Here is a 27,054-nt window from a genome sequence, read left to right as displayed (position 1 = left end):
AGGGTTTCACAATTCTGTATACCTTTAACATGTCATTTTACATGTGGTCACAACCCAAAGTATATTGCAAAGCAATGAGAAACGAGAAAAAAACTACAGACTAAATATATGCTGCCTCAAAGGCAAGTTTATTACAGCAGTCTATTATAGAATGAACAGCATCACATTTGAAGTGTGCTGACTAGTCAAAGTACTTTTTGGATACTACTTCTACAGATTTCTAGTTACCAAATTTCATTCACGGTTGCTCAGGAGAACATTCTTTCCATCATAGGAAAGGACATATAGTATAAGTCAGCCCCCATGAGGAATGTCAAGCACAATACTAAAAACAAAGCAAAAACTGAGAATAAAAACTGAATCCAATAAAAATTGTAGATGAAATGAAATATGGCAACCTATGTCTGAGTGACACAGGGTTTATGAGGAAAGTAAAAATCTTACAATAAAAGTACAGTTAATAAAAACCAGAAATGATAATGTAGATTTTATGGCAACAGATTTTTGTTTTAGAACGCTGCATTTGGATTTTTCACTTTAGAAGCTTTGAAAACTGAGGTAGGTACAACTAATAAATTGAGACGTGATACTCTTCTATCTAAAATAGATTTAATACATAAACATGGATAGGGTGTCTGACAATATATCAATCTGCTGCTTCCTTTGTTGTAAATGGAGTGTAATAGATGTGAATATATAGAGCTGAATAAAATAAAAATCATAGCGGCACTTTGGACTATTTACTAATTCATTGCCACATATTGTTGACATATGTTTTAAAATTAAAAGCAGCAGATTCATCTTTTTGTTCCTCCGAGAACTGCATCACTTTCAGATCTACTTGGCAATGCAAGCCTAAAGCAATAACTGTGGGAAGAAAATGCTGCAGGGATCTCCTACAGAACATTACTCTGTGCAATGTAGTATTTGCACTAAAAGGGTATCAGTGGATGAAAACACAGGCTAGACCTTAATGCTAAATTTTGGAACAACAAAAATCCCACTTCAATTAGTTTTCCAGTGATTTACAGGTATTGCTTTACTGGCAGTGTGCACTCATAAGTGATAACCCCTTCGTAAAATAGCCACCAGCATGCAACCATGATGAAGTTTCATAAGTTGCAAAACTGTCTGCCTCTGAAAAAGTAGGACACAATTATTAAAGGGAAGATGAGTTCAGAGTTAAAATTGCTTGTATTTGTAACTACAGTGGTACCTCGGGTTAAGAACTTAGTTCGTTCTGGAGGTCCGTTCTTAACCTGAAGCACCACCTTAGCTAATGGGGCCTCCTGCTGCCGCTGCGCCGCCACTGCATGATTTCTGTTCTCATCCTGAAGCAAAGTTCTTAACCTGAAGCACTATTTCTGGGTTAGTGGAGTCTGTAACCTGAAGCGTATGTAACCTGAAGCGTCTGTAACCCGAGGTACCACTGTATTTCTGATTGTTTATCGATTTTGTTGTATTCTCATTTGAAAAAGGTACAATTTTTATACATGTATATTGTGTTTTTTCCAGTCCGCTATTGCTGTCTTGAAAATGCTATACTTTATTTGATAGACCAAATAAACTGAATCATCATCATCAGTGTTTGCATCATCTTTGGTGCCCTATAAACATCCAACTTTGAGCAAGTGGACCTGCACTCATGCAACAAGACTTCCTTTTCCTCTCTGCCTCCCACATTCTCTCCAAACCTGCTGAAGAGAATCCTCATACCGTTTGGAAGCATGGGGGGGGGGCACTGTAGGAGCGGATGAAGAAATCCCATTTAAGCAGCAGAAGTCAATCTGTCAGGTGTCAGGTGACTCAACTGCAAAAAGGAAGAATATTGAGCACACTCTAGGAGGACTTCTGTCATCCTTTGCAGCCATGGCTTGAATTCAAGCTGCGGCTGCAAAGAAAGAATTGAGAGCACACTCCATGTGTGCTCCCGATTCTTCCTTTGCGTCGAGCCGGCACCTTTTTCTCTTGCTCTGCAAGGCAACATAAAAAGGTGCAAAATTCAAAAAGTGTATGCTTCTTCCTTTAACCACAGCTTGAAGTTTCCAGAAGCTGAAGACAGGTAAGGTGAGCATGATTTGCCCAAAATGACCTGGTGAGCCAACCTCTAAAGCCTGTCAGACCTAATTAGGCCCCCAGGCCAGAGCTTCTCCACCACTGTCTTACGGGATGAGCCCAAATGATTTCTGTAACTTTTAAATGACCTTTGACTTTTATTGTGGGAAGGGAAATGAAAGAAAGCACTCTTGCTACTATTAACTGAAAAATATTTGATGTTTTCCTATCATAAATAGGATACATACAGTAAATTCAATTTATTTTTATTGGGTAATAAACCATCTAATTAAGTAAACCGCTCATCAAATATGAGCAAGTACCTTGTTCAGTGACTGCAATTTGAAGAAAAATGTTAATAATTGAATATACTGTACTATAATTATTATTTTTAAAACCAAACAAATATCATTTGTACTCATTTGGAGGAACCATAAAGAATGAGCACCTTAAGCTAAGTAAGCCAAGCAGTGGAATCTATGAAAAATTGTACGCCATTAATGTTCTGAACAGCACTAATTTGCTGTCAGACGTCAGAGCTATGTGTACAAGACACCTCAATGATTTTTCTGGTGTACAAAGATTATATCTAAAGTAAATGAAACCATAAATATCAAATGAAGAGAGAGTTTCTCAGCTGACATATTTGATTCTGTTTTTTGTTTCAGCAAACATAAATGTGCACAGAGATAGGAACAGGAAGTCAGATTTCAGAGAGAATAAGATGCAGATTAAGTATGCCATTTTGGAGTCATAACTGGACAAATGACAACCTCGGGGGGGAAATCTCGATTTCCATTAGACATCAGTTTGCAAAGATAGCTGCAGTGATTCTATCCAAGATGGAAAAGCTGGTATAATATGCATAGCCTTAGGAAACCAAAATACTAAAAGGCTGTATGTAAGCCATTGAGATAATTATTGAGGAAGTAGGCAGATGGGAGGGAAGATGAATTCTTACTAACTTTCAAAAGAGTAAAGGTGGGTGGCTTACCAGTGACGTTTTTACTTGGATCGTGGGGGGTAGGGATTATAAATATTACTGTTTTTCCAGTGTTCCTCAAGAGGGTTGTAAATGCAGGCAGAATGGACACAGCATGGAAAGAGCAAGAGATTGCAGTGTCTATTGAGGACAGTTTCATGGGTGAACTAAGTAAGATGTATGGTATTAGAAGGGAATTAACTGAAATTATAAGCAAAGTTAAGATAACTGAAATCCAGTATGTGTTCTATAGGTTTAGTAAGAAATTGTCAATTCCCATTGCAAGATACACCTTAAAGGTTCACTCCATTGTAGAAAGTACTTCAGTACTTGTGGCAGATAAAAAATGACAGCATTAAAACAAAATTCTTCAAGTTGCTGGAAAGAAAGGGCGCAATCTAGGCCAAGTTATAATCTATTTAATTCCTATTGACTTGGTTGGGAAAGTTAAGACTGTGCTCAACACATTTCCAATGTAAATCATTTTGACTTCATTGCCTACCTTCTTCCTAGTATATTTTTCCAGATAGCAAACATTCCTGATTTTTCTTCAAACAGTTTTCAAAATAGCTGGTCTCGAAAGCTTAGAAAAGTTGCCACTGTACTGGTATTTTTGGAAGTTCAAACATGAAAAATAGTGCAACACATCAGCAGTCTTTAGTCCTGTAAAACATGTACAGTGGTACCTTGGGTTACAAACACCTCAGGTTACAAACACTTCGGTTTACAGACTCCTCTAACTTGAAAGTAGCACCTTGGGTTAAGAACTTTACCTCAGGATGAGAACAGAAATTGCACAGCGGTGGCGTGGCGGCAGGCCCCATTAGCTTAAGTTATACTTCAGGTTAACAATGGTTTCAGGTTAAGAACAGACCTCCCAAACGAATTAAGTTCATAACCAGAGGTACCACTGTATTTTATTCCATGTAGTGCTGAAGTTTGGAATTACCTGGCTCAGAAGATGAAACTGTCCAGTTGACAGTTGTACCACAAATCAAGCACCATTTCCCCTAGGGGTTCTCCAGCTTGGAATGCAGAATTAGATTCCAAGCAGACCAGGTGCTAAAAGCTAGCTGCCTTTTCGGCACACGTTCAAAAGTACTTTAATATCCTAACTGTCTCTCTCCTCACCTTCTCCCCACTCCACTGGTTATTGTAAAGTAGTATTAAACTATATGAACTATTAACTGAGCTGCTTTGTAGGTGAACACATAGAAGCACTTTAATATTAACTACTTACCCTAACTGAAAATCTCTTTGATTGATGTGAACTAAGCATCCTATGCAACTGCACAGTCAAAAGTTTAGGGTGTATCTTCTGTATTTGGGTCAATTCTCTTGTCTCTTGCTAACATGTAATGGGACCTTTATTTCCTCCCATCTATAACATCAATTGTTCCGGATCTACTTTGGGAAGGAGGATAGTTTATAAGCCGTTCTCTATTATTGATACTGAAAACAATTTCCAAGATGCAAAACTTAGGTCTATTCAATATGACTTCATTGGATTTCCCCTATAACTATTGATTTTTCCAAGATACACAAACATAAATCACATAGGGTTTTGTAGAAGGCACTTCCATTAGCAGAAGGAATTCTTCCATCAGAGAAAGGGAACCTTTGTATGAGACCTCTAGAAAAGGCCAGTGGAGGTAATACTCTTTTTTCCAATTATGTTCCTAGAAATGATACCAAGTCATGACATAGTGTTGTTCCTACTGGGTCATTATCTTGCTAGTAAGGAACAGTGAGGAAATAAATAAAACCTTGCTGCCTCATCCATAAAAACAAGTCCCCTGATCCCAAAAATTATTAGAATACACCCAACCACATTGAAGTCACTAAAAAAATTTCCCTCCCTTTTGCAGGAGCCAAGTTGTCCCATTAAAGTGATGGGTTATTATTTGATCTAACAATAATATTTCCCTCCAGTAAAGAATTAGGGAAAATCAAAGAATAAGGGTAAGAAGTTTTGGGAATGAGAATACAAACACCCCACAACAGGGAATAGTGTTTGACTGTAGCTTGAAATTGCTATGTTGCAACATTGGCCTTCTAGGCTAGACTGTCTGGCGCAAGATTTTCCCCCTCCAATGAGTTTCAGCTTTGTTGTTCTGCACAGAACAGGGGGCATTCTGGCTCTATCTATTACTTTTCAGTCCCCACATAGGTTTTCATTTCTAATGGGCTTTCAATTATTATTGTTCACTTCTACATCTGGCATATCTATCCTGACACCTTCTTCCCTGCTCACTAGCAGCAGCCTGTTCCTCCTGGCTGTTTGCCTCTCTAGCTGCCATGCCTTTCTGGTGATGAAACTTTTTTTAAAAAAATCTTTCCACAGTAGGATGCCTGTTAGCTCTGACTTAAAGTAGAGAATAAGCACCTGCACTAACTCTTTAGCTGACAGACATTAATGAAATTCGGTGACAGGCAAAGTACAAGATTAAAAAAATCCTGAAGGAAAACCAACAGTGTCAATTACTAACCATAAATAATAGCTAATTTATTAATTTATCCATAATTCCTGAGTTTCTGGCCTTTCCTGTTGGGATGTAGGCTCCTTGAGTAAATATCACAGAATGAGTAAGACCAATTCATAATATGCTAATCAATAATTTATGAATCTTTCATCTTTTTCTTATGCAAGACTTCTATCACTTCATGTTTTTGGAAATCATACAGAATGCACATCTCACACAAAATTCAAACTGATTATTGGAAGACTTAATTGAATTTTCTGTTCTGATTATAACAGGTTGTTGTCAAATCATTATTGCGAAGAAGAAATATTATTCTCAGGTATGAAATTGTTATGAAAATGCAAAGCAAACAGTTAAAAAAATGCAGTGAAGTGCGGTCTATTATGCTTAGGGGAAAAACAACTGCAGGTCTTAAGTTAGTCATCAAGTGCCCTTTCTGAGTTACAGCTGGTGGAAAACAAACTGGTGTAAATTAAGCCAGCAAAATTTATACCAGATCCAAACCCTATTCAGCGACAGAGCTGATGCAGTTGCTCTACCAAAGCCTGGCAGAGGGAAAGCAAGCTTTTAAAATATTGTTTTATGCCAGGCTGCCAGATCATGTGACTCAGCTAAACACTTAGTATTCTGCCTAAGTCCCCCTTTTCTGTTCCCATCCCCACCTCACCCCTAGAACACCCCTTTCGGGAGGGTTAGGCCAGCCTTACTCAGCCAGCTTTGGCAGAGCCAAGATGAGCAAGTTATGCCATTGTCAAGTCAGCTAGGATGGGGTTTGGAACTGAGTAACTCAGCTGACTGAAATAGAGATCACAGCAGATCTTGTGATCAAATGCCCCTTTAAGGATAAAACAACTGTCTTCTTTTTGTGTTTCCCATTCTTTACTCTTACATTTGATTTCAATTTTAACATGGGAGATTGATTATCAAATAGTTTCCTTTCTGGAAAAGATCTTTCTTCTTTGGTTTCAAGAGTAGGTTATAAATATAAGGTTATGATTTATATTAAATTATTATTATTTTAACCATTTCTAGAACTGTTTTCATTATAAAAGGTTTCAATGAATTTTACAATGGAAAAAACAACAACTGTAAAATGCATACAATACAATATTTTTTTTAAAAAATGACAATTCATAAATAACAACTATCCAGGAAAAACCTGGATGATGGTTCCAAAGTTTTACCAACGAAACTCCATGCTAGATTCTGGGGTTCCAAATTATCTGGTCTTGTTTCCAAACTGGAGCTAAATCTTCCACTTTTCTGCTTATATTTCTGAATTTTGGAAAGAACACTGTTTATGTTCTGTCCTAACTCTGAGTCAAAAGACTCAAAACCTCATTGATTAAAGAAACTGTCCCATTAAAGACATGAAAGGGGAATGTTAACTAGATTTTCCTGCATCAAGTTTATTGTGTCTGCCTGTGAGTTCATCAATTGTGATCAGGAAAGAATGTGGCCAGCTTGTAGCTCTAGGCCAGTAGTGGATGTGGTAGCTTAAATCGCTCACAGCAGCCTCAGCCACTCCTGCCTGGGGTTTGCTGGGGCTTGGCTGTCTGTACTGGCATGGGGTGCTGCATACTGCAGCAAGATGGTGAAAGCACCCAAATGTGCCAGAGAAAAGTAGACTGATACATAGCTGTCAACTTTCAGATTTGAAAATAAGGGATCAGCAGCCTCACCTGTCCCAGGGAGCCTCGAAAATAAGGAATCAGCAGCCTCACCTGTCCCAGGGACAGTCTACGGGATATCTAAGAATCCAGGATAGCAGCGGGAAGCAGCGGGAAATGGCGCTGGAATAAGGGAATTTCCTGCAAAAAAAGGGAAGGTTGACAGCTATGGACTAATATCAATAATTATGTCTAATAATTATGTGTCAGCTTACTTTTTTCTACGTTCTTCAGTTATTGATTTGCCCCTCAACTCACTGTTATTAAAATGCCTTTTCCCTCTCACTTTTATTTAATTTATTAATCTATTTCTTTGAAGAGCCTTAACTTTCTTTATATGCTAAGTCCAAAGATAGAAGAAACACAGAATGGTGAAGAATGTGGACTACAAACAGAATATTCATGTATCTTCTTTTTAATTTTATTTTAAGATGTTTAATCGGCTGTAAAGTTTCAGTTTGCTAATTTTCAGCGCACAACTCTATGGCTAAAATCACTGCAGTCTGAATGTGATTGTGTTGCAGTTTTAAATATGTTATCATGGAATCAGACTACTGAAAGTGACCTCAACTCACTGCTTATGTAAGATATCCATTACTACAGCATTCCTGATAGGTGGCCACCCAGCCTCTGCTTAAAAATCTCTAATGAAAGAAAGTACCTCATCTCCCATGGCAGTCTATTTATTTTACATCTATTTCACTAACAGAAAAGCAATACAGAAATTATTATCTCAGAGGATGAAATGGATTGGAATGATGGGTCAAATAATTGTTTAAAAGTTAGAATCTGTGGAGCAAGTTCTCCACTGATATGTGTGAGCTGCATTTTATCAGTGTCTTGCAATCTTGGAAAAACAGAAGCTGTGTTAAAGCTCAGCATATCGCACAGCCAAGACTGGTCCTTTCCAAGGTTAGAAGTGCATGTAATGTTTGGGATCCCCCTCCATATTTTTCTAGAGCAGTTCTAGAATACCAGAATCTAAAATAGTTTCTGAGTCTTCAGGGATCTTTCATGAATGCTGTCCAAAGAAAGATAGCAGTCCTGACTTAAGATCCTATGTATGCAATAGTAAATGGAGCTGTTTAGCCTTGAGTGAGGGACTCACTCAGCAATTTTTGACCAGGTATTCAGGTGTAGCTCTCAGTTCTTACATTCTTCTAAGACAAACTATGTTTTACAACTGTTAATATACATTTTTTTCCATAGGTGTACCTTTTGAAAGATGACTTGAGATTGAAAGGCACAATGTTCCTTAAAAGTGGTCAATAAGAAATATTAAGTTTCAGTATACAAATAATGAATGATAACTACATATTTTACTGATCAGTCTGGAAAAAATATTGTGTCCACTCTTAAAGACTGTAGTATTATTTTAAAAAACCCCAAACAAACGATAGCTGTTTCACTCAAATGACAATAGGAGGACTTTGCCTGCAAATAGAGCTTAAGAAAAGATTGCTATTTTCAAGTGTGCTTAAATATGGTATTTGGTTAAAGAAGAAGTAACCCTTATTCCTCTATATAAGTCACTTACTCATATGGGGATTTTACATACACAAAAATGTATAATTAGCAAGTCAGGAACTTCACCTTCATAAGTCTGTTAATCAGTCACAGAGCCTACTTTGCTATGATAAAATAACACAATTTGGTGCTTTAAAGCACATAATCTCAATGTCCACTTACAGCATGTCAGAAATTTAATATTATCACACTTTTCTTCATAATATTTTCCATGGAAGTATCTGTTTCCCATTATCAAAGTATAAGGTCTGATAATACTAACTGGAGTGCATTGAAAAAATGTATTCCAAATAGTGAGCTTATCGTTTACATTCCCAAATGACATCTCTTCCATGACTCTCTTGTGGGAGAACCTGATCAGGAGGGGGAGGGGAGGAGTTTAAAAAAAGAGTTATGTGAAAAGTAAATTAAAGACTGACACTGTGCCAAATATCAATCACAGACAGCAGTGCACTAACAATGAACTAAAGCTAGCAAGCTGTGGTCTTAAAAACACAAGAAGGATTCTTATTACACTAAGTTACTTTGGCTAATACAGCCATGAACATGCATCCAAATTCTTGCCATTTTGAAAGCTTCACATTGGTAATTAGCCAGAGCTGGATTGAGTTGCATTAGCAGAGTAGATTGCATCACTTTCATCCATAGAAAAGGAAGTTGCATTCAAGAGAAAACAACACCTCATTCTGCAACCCAGTTAAGGCTGCACTTCTATGCACATGATCTGGGAGTCAGTTCCACTGAACTAAGTGGGGCTTGCTTCTGAGTAGGTATGCACAGAACTGCATTGTAAATCAAACTTCTTAGATTTAAGCCAGTTCAGTTCCATTGGCATAAATGAGACAAAGAATGCAATCCTCCATTCATTTAATCAGAAACAAATCAGTTAATTTCCAAAATACGTGTTAACCTATGAACACTTACACGGAAGTAAAATGCAGTCAAACAAAGGGGAATGACTTTCAAGGAATGCATATTGAATCAAGGTACCAATAAACCTAATGTCTTATCTCAGCTTTACTGCGGCTGGATCTACACTGATCTAAAAAAAAAAATCTAAGAAAAAAATGCTATATAGCTCTCAATGCAATTTTCTATTGAATGCTGTACTAGCGCCTCCTGTTGTCACTTTTTATAACACATTTATAACGTTATAACTCACCAGTATATATTAGTCCTATGTTGCAAAACAGCTTCAACAATACAACAACGCTTTGTTTTCTAACTTAAAGTACTATCAGGTTTGTTGTGATAAAATGCCAATATGTTGATATGCTGATCACTGTAAATTATGTGAATTAATTTTTCAAAAAATGACCAGAACAGAACTCAATATAATATATATAATAAAGTATATCTCATTTGTCAAAAATAGAAATAAAATCTGCTCTGAGTCTATGGCTCATTGTGAATACATATATGAGGCTGCCATCTTATACACTGACCTAGGAATAACCCAACTGAAGTCCATGAGACTTACTTTTGAGTAAACATGAATAGACTACTGCTGGAAGGACAGCAAGAAAAAAATCGGCAAAACAACTCTGACCAGTTTCCAAATCCTTCTCTTCCTTTGATTTCTCCTGAAGTATGAATCAACTACCCAAAACAGATTATCAGGCAAAAGTAATTCTTCTATTTAGCAACAGGAAATATGATAATAGAACTGCAATGCCCTTCTATCTAATAAAAAGTGTATGCCTTAAATAGTATGCAGACTTAACAATATTAGGAATTTAGGTGGGATCTCTAAACTTCACGTTCAAAGGAAGAAACAGGAATATATTTCATATTATCCACAACTGCTCATTGGTTTTCTATAAGATCTCCAAATGCGAGAAACAGGGAGAGAACCCGATACTGTTTGTTTGGTCAAGCATAGGAACTGGTCAGGTTCATCCCATTTCCTAATGGAAAAAGTGTTCCATTTAATTGAGTTAAGATTATTGTTATTTTGTTCATTAATGCATCATTCATTATCATGTATGTACACAGAGGAACGGCCACCCCAAATGACATTTTCTGAATGCAACATATTCAGAGTATGTAACATATAGGGCTGGATGTGTGGAGAATATGTAGAAACAAATATGCAGATGGGGACCCTTTACAGAATCATCTGAATTTATATCATCTGGACATACGGCTTGCCATATGTCCTCTTTTTCCAGGACACATCCTCTTTTTCATGGGTATGTAAGAATCATCATAGAAATCCATAGTTAAAAGTAGAAGTCGGCAAATGTGTCTTATTTTTTGCTCTTCAGAGTATGGCAACACTAGGAGCCCTCCCATCCACTTTATGCATTTCAAACACAAATTTATATTTTAAATGTAAAAGGGCCAAGTGTGTGTGATGTTTCTTTTAAACCATGGACAGCCTGGGGCATTTTGCTATTATTGTTAAAATGTTAAAAGATTGCTTCTGTCCAGTTTAGGGTTTCCAGATCAGCAACTTAGATAACTACTTTGCATTTAACCCCCCAGTGAAGTTGATGTGGGGTGGGTAGTAGTATTTTGCCAGCATAGGTGAGTGATACAGAAATATAGAAATACTTTATTGTCACTGTACCACTTGTTTACAGTGAGATTAAACGACCCCCCCAATCTCTCAGTCCTTGTTACACTCTGTGTGCTGTCATATGGCCACCAACCCTGAACGTCAGCTGCAATGTTGCTGTCTTCCATTCAGCAGCCTCATGTCCCACGGGTAGAAACTGTTCTTTAACCTGTTGGTGCGGCTTATCATGCTTCTATATCTCCTGCCTGAGGGCAGGAGATTAAAAAGGTGCTGGCCAGGGTGCGAGTCATCCCTGAGAATGTTCCTCGCTCTTTTGAGGCAACAGTCTCCTGCAATGACATCTAGCGGACTCAGGGGACAGCCCATGATATCGTGCGCTGTCTTCACCACCCTCTGTAGGGACTTTCTGTCCATGGCTGTCAAATCAGAATACCACACCATAATACAGTATGAGAGAACACTTTCTATCGTGGACCGATAGAAGGAAATCATCAGTTGCTGTCTAACATTGTTCTTTCACAAGACCCTAAGGAAATGAAGTCTCTGTTGGGCCTTCCTAACCACCTGGGTTGACCTCAACATCCTGACTAGTCGGTAATGATGAGAGACAGAATTGGTGACAATGATGGCCATGACTGTACAGTTGTTTACTGGGCAGCAGTATCCTTCAATGACTGCTGACATCAGTATCCAGAAATCTCTAGTGCCCAGCAGTCAATTGCTTACCATCTCCGATATGGGTAGCCATAAATTTGCCACCTAATCGCCTTTTAAAGCCATGTAACGTATCAGCAGATGGAGGGCACAAGGAGAAGGGGGGGACAGAGGACGAGATGGTTGGATAGTGTTTTCGAGGTTACCAGTATGAGTTTGACCAAACTGCGGGAAGTAGTGGAGGACAGAGGTGCCTGGCGTGCTCTGGTCCATGGGGTCACGAAGAGTCGGACACGACTAAACGACTAAACAACAACAACGTATCAGCAGTATTGTCAACAAGTCAGCATTCAGAGATTCAGAACACACTGCGCTCTTTGGAATATTCTGGGATTCCCTCTTGCCTTAGGGATTTTTCCTAAAGATATTTTGTACTTCTGTAATTTTTTAGTCTGCTAATGCCTCTATGTTGTGCCTGTGGCTGTTTCTGTTTTGACTGCATAAGCATAAGAACTCAAACAATTGAATCCATCTGATAATATAATATGAGTCCAGGTAAAAGTAATTGACCCTTTGTTTTAGTGTGTATAAAACTAGAACAAAATTTGTGCAGCAGCATGAATGCTTTGTAAAACAATGGGCAGTGAATGCCATAGACAAATTTCTAATGTTATAGAAGAGTGCAAGCCTGATTTAGAATGGAAACAGAGTATACTTAAATTTAACATTTCCACATGTTGAGGAAGAAGGATGGACTACAATTTAAGATGATCAAAAAGCCTATAATTAGTTACTGATAACAGGATATTAACTGAGATCAGTAAATCATCTTTCCAAAGATAAACAAAAGCTACAGAAGAAGAAAAAAACAATTCTCTAAAAGTCGTATATGCTGTAGTTTATTGGACAATAATAATTTTGTTAAGCACCACTTAGCTGAATGAAATTCAAAGACCTCAAAGATCCCAAAGTGAATAAGCATAGAGTTCATTTGCAATCCATAGACTTATTGATTGAAGTGTGATACAAAGAGCTTCCAATGGTATATTGATGCAAATATGAATGGAAGCAAATTTGTATGTTATTCTACATAGATTCAAAAATGTAACTAATGCTGCTACGAAGGCTTAAGCTTAGAAAGGAGAGCCGGAAGACACACACTGGTTCTGCCCCAACATTACTGCACAAATTAGATGTGCCTTTTCTATTCCTGAGCTTCTTGCATTTAGCAGGGAAGTCTGAAGGAGGCTTCAGGTTCCTGAAGTCTTAAGCAGGTTCAGCGATGTGCTTACAAGCATCCACGTAAAAGGAAAACCCAGTAATGCAAAGTTTCCAATTGTGGGGCAGAATGCTGTTACAAGCCTGATTCATTTGGGCAGTAAAAGCAACAATGGGTTACCTAAACTGGGGGGGGGGGGTGTGAGAGACAGAAAAGCAACATACAGTATTCTTCCTCCAGTTGGTTCCTTCTTTAGTAACTAAATACTTTCATAAAGATGGTTTCCATCCTGCCTTCTTTTCCAGTCACTCTTCCTTTGCTTGTCCTACTGTTAGGACCCCTTTTGTTCTCTTGATCTCACAAGTCTTGAGCTTGTGCTCAGAATGGCTTTGTTTACTTAGAGTTATTTTATTTTATTCAACCACCAGTCTTACCTGACTATTTATTTCTGCACACTGCTGTAATGTATTTCCTATATTATAACACTTCAGATTTCACACTCAATGTGGGAAGGTTGGGCGTGGACTGGGTGCAACTGGCATGCACACACCCTCCCTCTCCACGGTAAGCCCCCTTTTCAGAGCATGAGTGGGTTTAGGTGTGGATCTAGCCCATTATATTTGAATTTTTCAACCGTAATGCATTTAGACATTAATAATCATTGCCAATTTGAAAAAAAGCATATGATTTTGTTGTATGTCTAGGAATGGATATTACAGTTTGGCATAATAACTGGTTCATAAATTAGAGTGCTTTGTCAATAACAAATAATCTGTGGTTCTCTTGTGTTCTAAGTAATTTGGATTGCTTGGAGCCATGAGCCCGTTGAGTGGTCCCATTCATGAACAGTGAATGACGCATGACAGAGCTTCTCCTCATGCAGGATGAAGTTATCTCTGAAGAGCTGTGCTACACCAGAGGCAATTTCAATAAAAAAATTCATCTAGGCAATGGATTGTGTAGACATTGATTTGAAATAAATTGTGACTGATGATCAGTTGATGATGATTTCCATAATCATCATGCCATCAGTAATTCTTCAGGGTAATGATACTTGTGTCACTGATATAACATTTTTTGTGTACTGGGGATTCAAGGCACATACTGAGATTTCTAAAAACTCTTATCCTTTAATATGTCAGTGAGATGGTAAAACTGAATATAACCTTTTAACAATCTATTGAGAACAGTAATAAATTACTTACAAAAATATTCTAAAGTGATCAACTTGTGCTTTCAGTATCTTAACATTTAACAAAATGTACTTTATCAAGATTGCTCAACATAGTTCACTGATGTACTTTAGAGAGAAATACTGCAACATGCTGGGCAAGCCAATCTTTAAAACAACAGGCACTTAACCCTAGAAAACTGTTAAACAATCTTGTACATGGCAAGACACTGTTTATTGCACAATATGAATCAGTTGCTTCAGAAAAGGACTGCCAATGGTCTATTATGGGTTTTGAAAGCATTTAATTTACTAGAAACTAGTTTTTATTAGGACTACTCTGCAGCACTTCTACCTCCATAATTATGACTTTTTAAGAAGTCAGTGCTTTCTTAACTACCATTCATACTGATCTGCCACGCTGAAATATCACATTCATTTATACATCAGAAAATATATTTATTTTTGCCACCCTGTTGTGAAGGTTAATGGTGGGTAACACTTTTAAACAGAAACTGGCATTAAACATCTATAAAACTAGACAAACTGATTAAAAATACAAGCCCCTTTCCACTGCTCTGGCTTAGTTCTAGATACCAAAGCCAGCCTCCAAAACAAAATCTTACAGAACTGAAGCTTTGGCTTTAGTGCACAGTCTCTAAAAGTATCTCTCAAAGTATTCCAACTATTTAAGCTTTGTATATGAAGAGTAAATTCAACAGCATGTTTTTGATGGATGGAATAGATTATGAGCCTGATATTGGTTTCAGTGTGATTTATGCACCATAAGGGGTTACTTTATCATGTTTAGCCTTATGACAAGAAGCACACAATAGGTTTACTAAATCCCAGTCCCAATTACATAACAAAATGACAAGCAGTCATCATTGGTGAATGCAGAAGATCACTACCCTCAAGTGATAGCTGTACTAAAGAAAAATGTGATATTTAATCTTTTATTAAGGCCATAGATAGAGGAGCTACTTCACATATCCCCAGTTTGCATGTTGCTAGTGGAGCACAATGTGGCTTTCTTCATATAATCCTTTTGAAACTCCCCTGAGACAGGGGTGTAGCAGGGGCGCTAAGGAGGCCATCGCCCTGGGCTCAGTTTTTTTTGGGGGGCGCACGCATTAAGGTGCCCTGCCCAGTTGTGAGCTATTGCATCTTTCTCAGTGCCCTCTAGCTGGAGGGTGGCTGAAAAAGACACAACAAGCACATGCTCTGAGCTCGCAAAAGCAGCACTGGACTTATAGGGGCCAGGACACATGCCTGCCCACAGTGCCCCATGAGCCCAGAATTGTTTTTGCAATCAGGCGTGCGCCCTGCTTTGCAGCAGTGGTGAGGGGGCGCTGAGGTGGTGCACCCCACCCACGGCCCCGCCCCTATAGTGCACCCAAGATGTATACAAATTATTGTTCTTATTACAACTTATTTATGTACTGTAAATATGTAAATAAATGGTCCCGAAGTGTTGAACACCATGTTAAAATAACAAAATATACTATGGAATATGATAAAATGCCATAAATCAATCACCAGCAGAACAACTTAACGCAAGAAAATCAGAATACAGGAGATCCAGAAGAAAACCTCTTGATCGTCTCCACCTTATTTGTGGGTACCATAAATTAAGGAGATGGGGGGGAAAGCCATTTTTCTTGAGGTTATAAAGAAAAGCAGAATCTCAGATTTCCCCCCATAAAAACATATTGTGAGAAATTTTGGCTCAGCGCAGCTATAAAAGAAACACCTCAGCAACTCAGCCAACCCACCTACACTTTAAAAAGGATTTTGTTAGGCAGGCTCTGCTCTATTTCTCACTTGAAAGAACATGATTTTTACCCTGCCAGTGATTGGAGCAGCCTTTTAGCTTGCAAAACCTAATTTGCAGTTACAGAAGAACAGAAAAACAATCAGCAATTAGCAAACTAATAGCAAATTAAATATGAGAAAGCCCTTGGCTTTGACAGTTGGCAAAGGCACATTTAAACAAAGTTTTTGGAAATCATTGCTGGCACAAGAATTTGCCTCTAAGAACTTCATGCACAGACATCAGAACATTGGGTAAATATTTGGCTATTCTCCAAATGCTGGTTCATGATGGACCTTTGTCAACTCTAAAAATCAGTAGAACTCTATCACTTAAAAGGCTTCAGAAAAGACTCTTCAGAAAAGAGAATTATAGCACATACAGTGGTACCTCGGGCTACATACGCTTCAGGTTACATATGCTTCAGGTTACAGACTCCGCTAACCCAGAAATAGTACCTTAGGTTAAGAACTTTGCTTCAGGGTGAGAACAGAAATTGTGTTCCGGCAGTGCGGTGGCAGCAGGAGGCCCCATTATCTAAAGTGGTGCTTCAGGTTAAGAACAGTTTCAGGTTAAGAACGGACCTCCGGAACGAATTAAGTACTTAACTCGAGGTACCACTGTACCTATATTGAAAGGTGCTGACTACAGAGTTAAAACTTATTCTAAAAATCAGAAAGCCTTTCTTTACATTATAAATATGTTAGTTATTCTAGCCCTAATGCCACATTTTCATGAATCCTTAAGGCACAATTGTGACTCTTTAGAATGCTCCAGGGCTATCCAAAGAAAGAATGGATAGAGTTGCAAGGAGCAGGATAACTTGGGAATCTATTTCATGAATTATTAATGCTCCTCAATTCTTAGGATGATGCTTAGTTTCAGGATCAAAATGGAAGACAATCAAGCTGCACTGCCAGATATTGGAATGAATGATACAGCCAGTTAGTGCCTATTAACGTGAAGAGACTTTAAATTTGATAATCTTTTTCATCTTTAACTCAGAACAAAGAACAGAGCAGTCAAAATCCTGTGATCTATACTAGAAGGAGACACCTGTGGCAATTGGGTCATGGAACTCTTACGGGTGCCAAGCATCCTTCACCCTCACCCTAATGCAATCAAAACAATACCCTGCCGCTTTTTAATTGGCAAGTGTCTACCACCAGCAGTCGTTTCAGAAAGTGGTGCTGCTATCTCCATCCATTTGTTCACCCAGAAATGTTGACTCCTCTAACTAGATACTTTATTTTGTTTCCTTAAAAGCATAATCCCTTTGAATCCCTGAAGTTTTGTGGGCTGGTGGTTTTTGGTGTATGATCTTGCTGTCCAACTCTTTCTCTCCTTCCAGCTTTGCAACCCAACTCCCTATGCTTCTACCCAATGGATGCCCTACTGTGTTAGACAGATGCCCTAACTTTTGATTTGGATTTAACCTGTGGTTGAGTATTCCCATTTATCCATTTATCTCACCAGCTTAAGAACTGATAAAAAGCTCTGCCTCCACCTTCCCTCTCTCACTACATCTGCTCATGATGTGCATTTCCCTCTTCTACCTCTTCTTCTCCCCAATGCTCCACCGTGTCTTTCTCTTCATCTTAACACACCTGCAGGTCATTGCTGCTCCCCTTCTCTTCCCTTCTGGGAAGAGTCTTCAGAAGGTTTTCTGGACAGTCTTCAAAAGGTCATACATTGTGACTAATGATCATGTAGTGTGATTTTGTCCCTAATTATCTTGAACAAGCTATTTTCTGGATCGTCATGAAGTTTTGGCTTCATTTCCCCTTTCTCGCAACTTTTCAAGGATGCTCCACTATCTTAGCCAAAATTCCTAAGTTATCCACATTGTGCCTCTGTTAATTTGGCAAATATGCTCCTAAATCAACTCAACAGACAACAGCCTTTCCTCCAGCAGGAAAAAAAAGAGGTGTGGATGCAGAGGGAAGAGCAGCAGGCTAAATTTCACCCCTTTTTTCAAAGGAGTGTACTCCCCAAACATGGAAATTTAACAGCATGGAGACAGATGTTGGAAAGCAGCGCACTGACTGCCACCACTTAGGATTTGCAATGTGATGGCAGTGAACTCCATAGGCTGCTGTAGAAAAAATGGCAATGAAGAAAGTTCCCCCCTAAGGTACTTATAAGTAGTTGGAGTTCTAGGTTCTACATTACAGACTATGACATTTGAAAGTGGTATAAGTGTTCCAGTCCTTTGCAAGTTTGCCAAATCATTAGAATAACTGTCTGTTTCAACTGATTTTAGCCTAGTGAAAAAGAAACATGTAGAACAGCCCAGAGTATTGAAAGAACTCTGCCTCAAAACTAAATTACAACACCTGTATTAGGAAGAAAAATGTTACTGTGAATATTTAGCTGAGCTTCTTTGCTTTTTGACAATTAGATTTAAAAACAAAACAAAAAATCCTCTGATCCAATGAGAAATGGATCATATAGTTTATTTATTAAGAGATTTTTTAACTGCCTCCCACAACAGTCTCAAGGCACTGTACAAAACCAGAAGTGTAATGCATAAATAAAAACAAAATACAATGTAAAATAAATGCAGCTGAAAGCAGGCAGGAATATAATAAATAAATCACATGTTGGAGCTAAGCATATAACTATTTCTATATAGAATGCAAAAATATATATTGTAAAATTATAGTACACGCAAACATACCAAAAACAGCTAACTACACTCCATAATCTTACCTCTCAGTATGTTTGTGTTTCTTGTTGCTTTAAAAAGACTAATGGCACAACACCAATGATTTTTCTCTGTAGATGTCAGCTGATTCTAATGGCCTTTTTTGGGGGGAAATCTCAATGATCATTCACAAAAATGCCATCTATATCTGCATAACGTCACACAGCGAGTGAGGACTGGTGAAACTGAACATACATCAGTTTGAAGGATGACACCATATTCCATTAGCATGCCTTTGGTTTGACTTTTTAAGTGGCTTTTAAAAACATTTTTGAATTTTTAAACACATTAAAGAAACACTATAATGCTTTCCAGAGTGCAAGTATGTAAAGTACATTTTTCTGTAACATAATTGAAATCTAATTAATCTTTTCCCCTGGAGACCTTTTAGAGTCAAGTGTGGTGACTATAATAGGAAGAGGACTCGGTTACAAGAGGCATTGCCCTTTACAAATATTTCATGCAAAGCCTCAATGGAATGTTGGAAATACATTTATGTGATTTAACTATGGACCAATTCAGTTAGTTGACCCTGCTGTATCTCAGTTTTACTACCTCTAAACAAACCATATGATTATTTACTTACCTAATTCACAAGCTATGTGAATGCTATAGGAACTGTACTTAACATTTTCTGGTTTAGCAGCCACTAAAATAAAGTGAGTAATGTCTCTAACTCAATGTATGGGTTTATTTAATGAAACTGTCAGACAACTCTGCAAATATATGCCTATCATGACCTAGCACTCACTTTTATGTTGACTTTCAAAATTTGATGTTTTGATATGGCCAAATAGGCATTACAAGGACGCCAATGGCTAGACCTCACCTATGGACTGGGAGTGGCCGCCGGGACATATGATACTGGTCCTAAAGGATCTACACTGACTCCCAATACGTTTCCGAGCACAATTCAAAGTGTTGGTGCTGACCTTTAAAGCCCTTAAATGGCCTTGGCCCTGGATACCTGAAGAAGCATCACCACCCTCATTGTTCAGCCCCAACACTAAGATCCAGCTATGAGGGCCTTCTGGCGGTTCCCTCATTGCAAGAAGTGAAGTTACAGAGAACCAGGCATGGGGCCTTATCGATAGTGGCACACACCCTTTGGAACACCCTCCCATTAGTGTCAATGAGATAAATAACTATACAACCTTTAGAAGATATCTGAAGGCAGCCCTATATAGGGAAGTTTTTAATGTTTGATGTTTTATTATGCTTTGATATTTATTGGAAGCCACCCAGTGTGACTGGGGCAACCCAGTCAGATGGGCAGAGTACAAATAATAAAAAATATTATTACTATTACTATTACTGCTGCTGCTGCTACTACTACTACAAAAGGCTGACATGCAGTGGCCTGCTTCAGATTGCAGTTGTGGAAGAGTGATTAAAGAAGACAAGAATTGGTGTCTGAATGGCACAGCAAGTGTTTGATTGTAGCACAGGGCATTTGGATTCTGCTTTAGGGCAAAATGTCTTGGGCCTGTACTAGTTTATTTTACTTTCCCTGAGTGGCTTACAAAAATCAATTTGAAGTCCTTGCTGTCAAGGCTGCAATGTGAAAGACACATAAGGAAAAAGAAGTGGAGAGAGAGGAGGAAAAAACCAAGGCCAATCATCAGTTTTTAAAGTTGGGATGTAAGCAGTTCATTTGGCCTGATGGAATTGCTTTCACTAGGTACAGTTGAGGAGAGCCAAAGGCAGCTGGTCTCTCAGCATAGGCAATGGAATACCTCTTCTCTCTTTGCTCAGCAGCCTGATGGAATAGCTGCCACTAGGTCTTAACAGCTTTAAGAGTTTTAAGGCAGTGTAAAATTTTATAAGAAGTGAGTAGGCAAACCAACCAACCAATAAATAAATAAAATACCATACAATGCCAAGTACAAATGCCAAGCACTTGACACTGCACATACAATGCAGCAAACCCATAACTAAAACCCATCTTCAGAATATGCTCCCTATAGTGTTTGTCAGTATGATGTGATTCTTTTAGTCATAATAATATGAATGTATAATATTTCAGTGAGCTTATTGATCCTGATACATATACTAGATCACATGACTAACAAATGAAACATGGTATAAAGTATGCAAAATAATAGTACATTAGCCTAAATAACACTAATAAATTGCAAAGCTTAGCATGAAATTGAAAATCACTAATGGAACACTGTGCAGTTTGTTGAAGCAATGAGCAGTCGAGGAATCATACATAATGTAGAAGTACAACTGCTAACAGCAGGCTTATAAAAGACAATTTAAACATATTTTTTATGGACAGGGGGAATTGATCTTTGAAGACATTCCTGAAGAGATTCCGCTTATCCCGAACAGCATCTTGGGAGAAGGTTCTGGTTTACCCCATGTATCAGATGCATATTTATAAGATACTCAGTAAGGACTTATTTAAATTACACATATGGCTACAGTGTACAAGCTTTAAGCAAAAAGGAAAAGGGAAAAGGGTGAAATATGTGTGCTCTAGCCATATTGAAAATTGGTATTATGTTGAATAGGCTATTCATGTTCCTACCATATGGTTCACACAAAAAAAGAAAGTGCAAGATAGAATCTTTATTTTTCTCTCTTCCTGCTTCTTATTGCCTTATCCACAGCAGAACTGAGTCAAGTTGTGTTTTTAGCAAATTGACCAGTAGTGCTATCCAATGTATATTTTCTCACGAGTCGGGATGGACTGATCTGCTAATTTTAGTTTCTCTCAATTCTCATTTTTCTAGTCTTAAACTTAGTTTGCCCCATTTCTGCATCAGTTTGGATTTTTTTTAAAAAAGATATGCATTTTCATGCATATTTCTTCTAAAATATACATTTTGTATGCCATTTTGCATAGGCTACACATTATTGCAAGCAATTTTTCCTATAATAATAAATTTTGTACATTAATTTCATTATTACATGCATTTTTGTATGTATTTTTTGGTTGAGACTTGCATTACCAAATCTGGAGAAGTGCAAATTTTGAATGATGTCTGTATTTTGGTTTGAGCATTCGCTGGTAATGGTAAATTAAGTAGGGTCACATTAAAATGTGAACTAATTTAACTTATTCTCTGCCTATATTGACAAATAAATCCTACTCAGTTCAATGAGCCTTACTTCCATGTAAGTGTGTGTATAGAATTGCAACCTTAAATGGCTTAAAGCATCCTAATTGTCAGATGTGATGAGCAACAATGGTCTCTGGTGGCTCACAAGTAATAATAGTTTGCCTTGTTCAGCTAATAAAGTGGTAACTGCAACTACTATTTGAATGAAACACGTGATTTAACTGTATCACCTGAATGAGACACGGGTGCCTTGTTCACATACTAGTCATGTGTCGGGTCCCACTTTTAGACCCGCTCCTGGCTTCTTATATTTTTTCTTTTCTCAACCATTTGCTGTTCATAGTTGTATGAGAAGACCTGGGAGCGCTTGCTTATTAGTAAGTGCTTTGCTGGATTGGAACACCCACATAATCAGGTGACCTGATCATGTGGAGCCTTTACAACATGTGTTGGTGGTGGGCAGTTCTGAGGGCCAAGCTAAAAGCAGAGAAATCTGATAGAGCTCTCTATTATCACTATTCTGTCTTCACTCCTGTTGGAGCTACTGTTAGTGGTTATCAGCACCAGCCAAACTCTCAGGGTGGGCTTCTATTAAATGAAGGGAATGTGAAATTTACTTGCCTCCTGACAATGTAGCCTTGTTTGTTCCCAACCCTTCAGAGGGTTCCTAGGCACTCATAGAGAAGCTCTCTCAATTTGGTGAAATGTCAAGCTTTCAGATCCGCAGCTGAAAACTAGAGGCTATTGGCAGGAATATTACTGTGAAAGAAGAAAACGTAACCTATTTCCTTGGGAGACATATTGATGTTCATTTGCCAGATTAGGACAAACAACCATGCTCTGCTATTTCACAGTGATCAGAAAATATATTCAGGTTTTAAAATCTTCAGGCTGCTATGGTTTAGCTGTATTGCTGTCACAAACACGATGCTTCTGTCTATTTTTAAAATGATTAATATAGCAACTTCACAAAGAGCCTTTATGTGAGCAAAATATACTTGGGAGGGGGTTCTCCAATATCTACTCATTCCCCTTTCAGTTTCAGCTGCCCACCCCCACTCCCGGTGCCATATTCCGTACTATTCTAAAGATCCTCTTACTATTAGTGGTACTGATGGGTAAATAGACATTGATTCAGTCCAAAATTAGACTCAGAAAACAAAACTCTATTCTTCAAAAGTCAGAAGCAGCTTAGTATATCCTGGCCCCATTCCCCTGCAACCAAGTTATGAAATTGGTGACATCACTGGAAGACAGGGTATGAAAAAGTGCTTCAAAATCCATGGCAAGCCTTTAACCTCCATCTCATTCAGCTGCTTTATTCTTTTCCTGCTTACCTGACAGCTGATAATATTGTTGTGGGTAAAAGTAACAGCGAAGTAATAAAGGTATCATGCAGGCTCCAGCTCACTATAAAGGCTAGTACAAACTGGACCCCATTCATTCAAATGAGTTTTAATAGACTCAGCATTGAGATTTTGTTTATACTCATAAAGAATATCACCTCAGTGGTAAAACAATCATAGTGATAATTGTACTCCAGTTAAATTGACTGACACTGAATCTTTCTTTCTTTCTTTCTTTCTTTCTTTCTTTCTTTCTTTCTTTCTTTCTTTCTTTCTATACTTAAGAGTTGGCTACCAAGCAAACTATTTCACATGAACAATCCTGCTCCCTTTCCTCTCATTACAACAAACCCATGGATGGAAGTAATACACTCTCAGTTATGGGAGTACTTAAAATGCATGCAACTGTCAACTCTAAATGGAAAATTAACTTGTAGAGCTATGAAACTGCTATCAGTGAGTGAGCTATCAAATCTTCATGAGAAAAGCCCATGAACAGTGGTTAAAATAATTATTTTTACTATCCAGTCATCTCTCCTTAATATGAGCTAACACTATATTTTCTCATAAAGTCTTTGAGTTATCAACATATAGTTGCTAGGAATCTGCTTTTGGGCATCTAAAAATGGCAAAAATGTGATTACATAAAAAGAAAGCATGAAATAATCTAAATGTAGAGCTCAATTTGTTGTTTAGTGGAGACAGAAATCCTGAGGCCATTTACATGTGAAAGAATTCTCCCTGTACCTCTGTTTGGTTCAGTATTGTGAGACTGCAGTGATGAAAAGAATTGTTAACATAATAGCTTCTCATTTCTGTGATTCTGCAAAAAATAATAATAAACCTTCAATAGCATACAACCATATAATCTGCAGCTCTATAAAGAAAATTTAAAAAATAGGAAAAATGTGAATGCCTAAAACAGAATTTCACAACGCATCATTCAAACTGAAGTGGCCACTATTTTCATAAACTGTCCCACGGGACTCTCTGAAAACTGAGACAACCCCTATCTGCAGAGCAATGCATTACCTCCTTGTCTGGATTCCTTTTTTAAAATCTAAAAAGGTCAGTTCAAAGAAAGAACAAGTTTAGCAAATACAAATATTCACACATATAAAAAAACAGTGCTTATGTATTACTACAATGAAAGCAGTATATATACAATGACAAGGGATCTGGAACACATTGGATAGTAAACTCTACCTACTTTGCTTTCTGCTCCCCACTTGCCATAATGAGTTCAAAAGTATTTATAATGTCCTAAACCTTTTTCATCTCTTAAATGTGTGACTGTCTGCCCAGTGTTTTGCTGGTTTTATGTTATGCTGTCACATATCCCAATAAAATAATAATATAAGCATCATCAAAGTCATTAATACTTTCAAAATGCTTTCTATTATTTTAATAATATCACCCCAAACATTGTACTATGATATACTGTACTAGGTGATGCTGGCATTGGGGAAATCCCTTATTGTTGGATCCTTTTCAGCACCAGTCACTGCACGCTTTCTCAGTTCTGTTGGTGCCAAATGCCGCTTGAAGAAAACAACGCCACACCATTTAAACAGATTATACCAGACTTCCTCTTTAAAGGCTTAACAAGTTGACATTTTGCCAATTGCCCAGAAGACATAACATGAGAAATTGATTATTTCCCCTCATTAAATAAGCAGGTATTGGATTAGTAATTCCATGATTTGTCAGAGAGTGACAGAAATTCATGCTACCCATCTAAAAGCAACATCTTTAAACTCACAACAAGCAACTTGGAACTGATTGCCTAGGTCACTTGTAGTACATGATTTTACCCATCACTTACTGTAGCTCTCCAGTAGTGCATTGGAACAACATTATTCATGTAATTATTGTAATTATTATGACATTAATGACTCTGTCAAAGTCTAAATGTGTGAAATTAAGTTGCTAACAAGTGTAAATATCTGAAGCAATAAAGTCAGGGAAAGGTCACTTTACTGTGTGTGTGTGTGTGTGTGTGCGCGCACACACATACACATGTGTATATCAAAATGGGAAAATATGCTTAGTTTTGTATGAACATAGTACATAACTATGTTTTTCTTTCAAATCCACTAAAACAGCTGATAATTTTATATGACTGATAAATATATGAATATTTTTATCTTCAAATCGGAGGATTTCATACTGCAATTACTATAACACCCTCCCATCAAATGTCAAGGAGAAGAGTAACTATGTAACCTTTAGAAGACATCTGAAGGCTGCCCTGTATAGGGAAGCCTTTTAATATGTAATGTTTTATTAGGTTTTTGTATATGTTGGAAGCTGAACAGAGTGGCTGGGGCTAGATGGGCAGGGTACTACTACTACTACTACTACTTCTTCTTCTTCTTATATTATTATTATTATTATTATTATTATTATTATTATTATTATTATTGCTACTACATAACTTTTAGTTTTCACTGTGGCTACTGGAGTTTTGAAAAACTTAACTGTTTCATTCTATTCCACCAACATCCCAGAATGGATTGCGGACCCTGGACTATTGTTGCTACATCATAAGCCTTTAAGCATCCAAGTTGGGGACCCAGCATAATACCAAGGCCTCCATGGGGAGCAGTGACATGGAAGGGAAATAAAGTATCTGGTGCTAAAAATGTTGGCAAACTCTACTTTGTGAAGAAGTTCTTTTCAGATTCTACCTGGTAAGGAAATAAGTATAGGAAAAGTAGAGTTTTACTACTTTGTTAGTGTAGAGGAAGAAGCCCAAGGGAATGGGGATGAAACTGTTTGCAGATATCAAGTTGTATGTACAGAACTGTGGCTGCTGTGTTCAGTTCTGCTTACCTTGCTGTAGTCCCATTGACTAAAGGGAGCTACTCTGGGGTAAGTGATCTGAGGACTGGAGCTTTTGTGAATGTGACAGTTAAGGAAAAGGATTGGTCAGAGTGGTGTGGAATGAGAATGATATAGGGCTTTAAAGTTAAGGATAAGAAGATTATGTTTTGATTCAGAAAAAAGATAAGCAGCTAAAGCAATTTGACCGGAAAAGTAAGAGGGCAAGAGCAGAAGTATAAGACCTGGATCTGAAAGGAATGAATTTGGGAGAAATGAGATGATCTAATTATTTACACACTACTGAATTATACCATAGGCTCCTATAGATAAACCAGATACTTAGGGTTTGGGTGGCTAATGCTATGTTCTTTATAGGGACCTTTTGCACCTGGAAAAGGTGAAAGATAAGAGATTGTTACAGAGTTACCAAATACTCCCTTGATACTTTGATTATACAATGTGCAGGGTGTAAATTTAGAAATTGTAATTGTAACTTGGCTATGATATTTCTTTCTCCAGCAACTCTTCTGAGTCAATCCCTTGGCTGGAAAATTCATATTTTTGGCTTTAAAAGATGTCTTTGCGCAACTGTGGCAGGGGAAACAGGGAAACTAAAGGATGGCTTCTGTTTTCGACAAAACATTCCAGAAATAGTCATCTAAAAACTTTCTAAAGAGTACACTTATAAGAAACCTTCAAATGCTTGCCAAAAAATTAACAGCATAGTGTTCTCTCTTCCATGTATATCATATGAAAGCACATTAACTGAGCATCACTGTACACATTAAGACATTTCTTTATTTTATGTGGATACAACCCTAATATCCTCAGAGCTGCTACTTCTTTGGGGATTTATCTGCAACACGGGGTGGGGTGGGGGAATTATCAGTAGTTAAAAGTACAGTAGTGGGTTTTTCTGGCATCTATTTAAAAGATTCCTTGGGATAAGGACACCCAGAAACAATACTGGAGGTCAGGTTTTAGTTATGTGGGGTTGGTCACAAGTGGT

General features: G+C 37.8%; 1 protein-coding gene across 2 annotated transcripts in view; it reads right to left on the bottom strand.

Moving 5' to 3' along the window:
- The window catches only part of TENM3 (teneurin transmembrane protein 3), a 1,264,183-nt gene that overhangs the window by 529,349 nt on the left and 707,780 nt on the right, over window positions 1–27,054 (bottom strand). The window contains exon 6 of one of the 2 annotated variants that reach the window (XM_077934193.1): window positions 7,203–7,331. The exons of the other annotated variant lie outside the window; for it this stretch is intronic. The gene's annotated coding sequence lies outside the window, so the exon portion shown is untranslated. The remainder of the gene's footprint in view (window positions 1–7,202; window positions 7,332–27,054) is intronic. 2 annotated transcript variants of the gene reach the window in all.

This window comes from Podarcis muralis, chromosome 9, assembly GCF_964188315.1.
Source record: "Podarcis muralis chromosome 9, rPodMur119.hap1.1, whole genome shotgun sequence".
NCBI lineage: Eukaryota > Metazoa > Chordata > Lepidosauria > Squamata > Lacertidae > Podarcis > Podarcis muralis.
The sequence above is the reverse complement of the archived record's forward strand: the minus strand, read 5'-3'. Positions and strand labels throughout refer to the sequence as shown.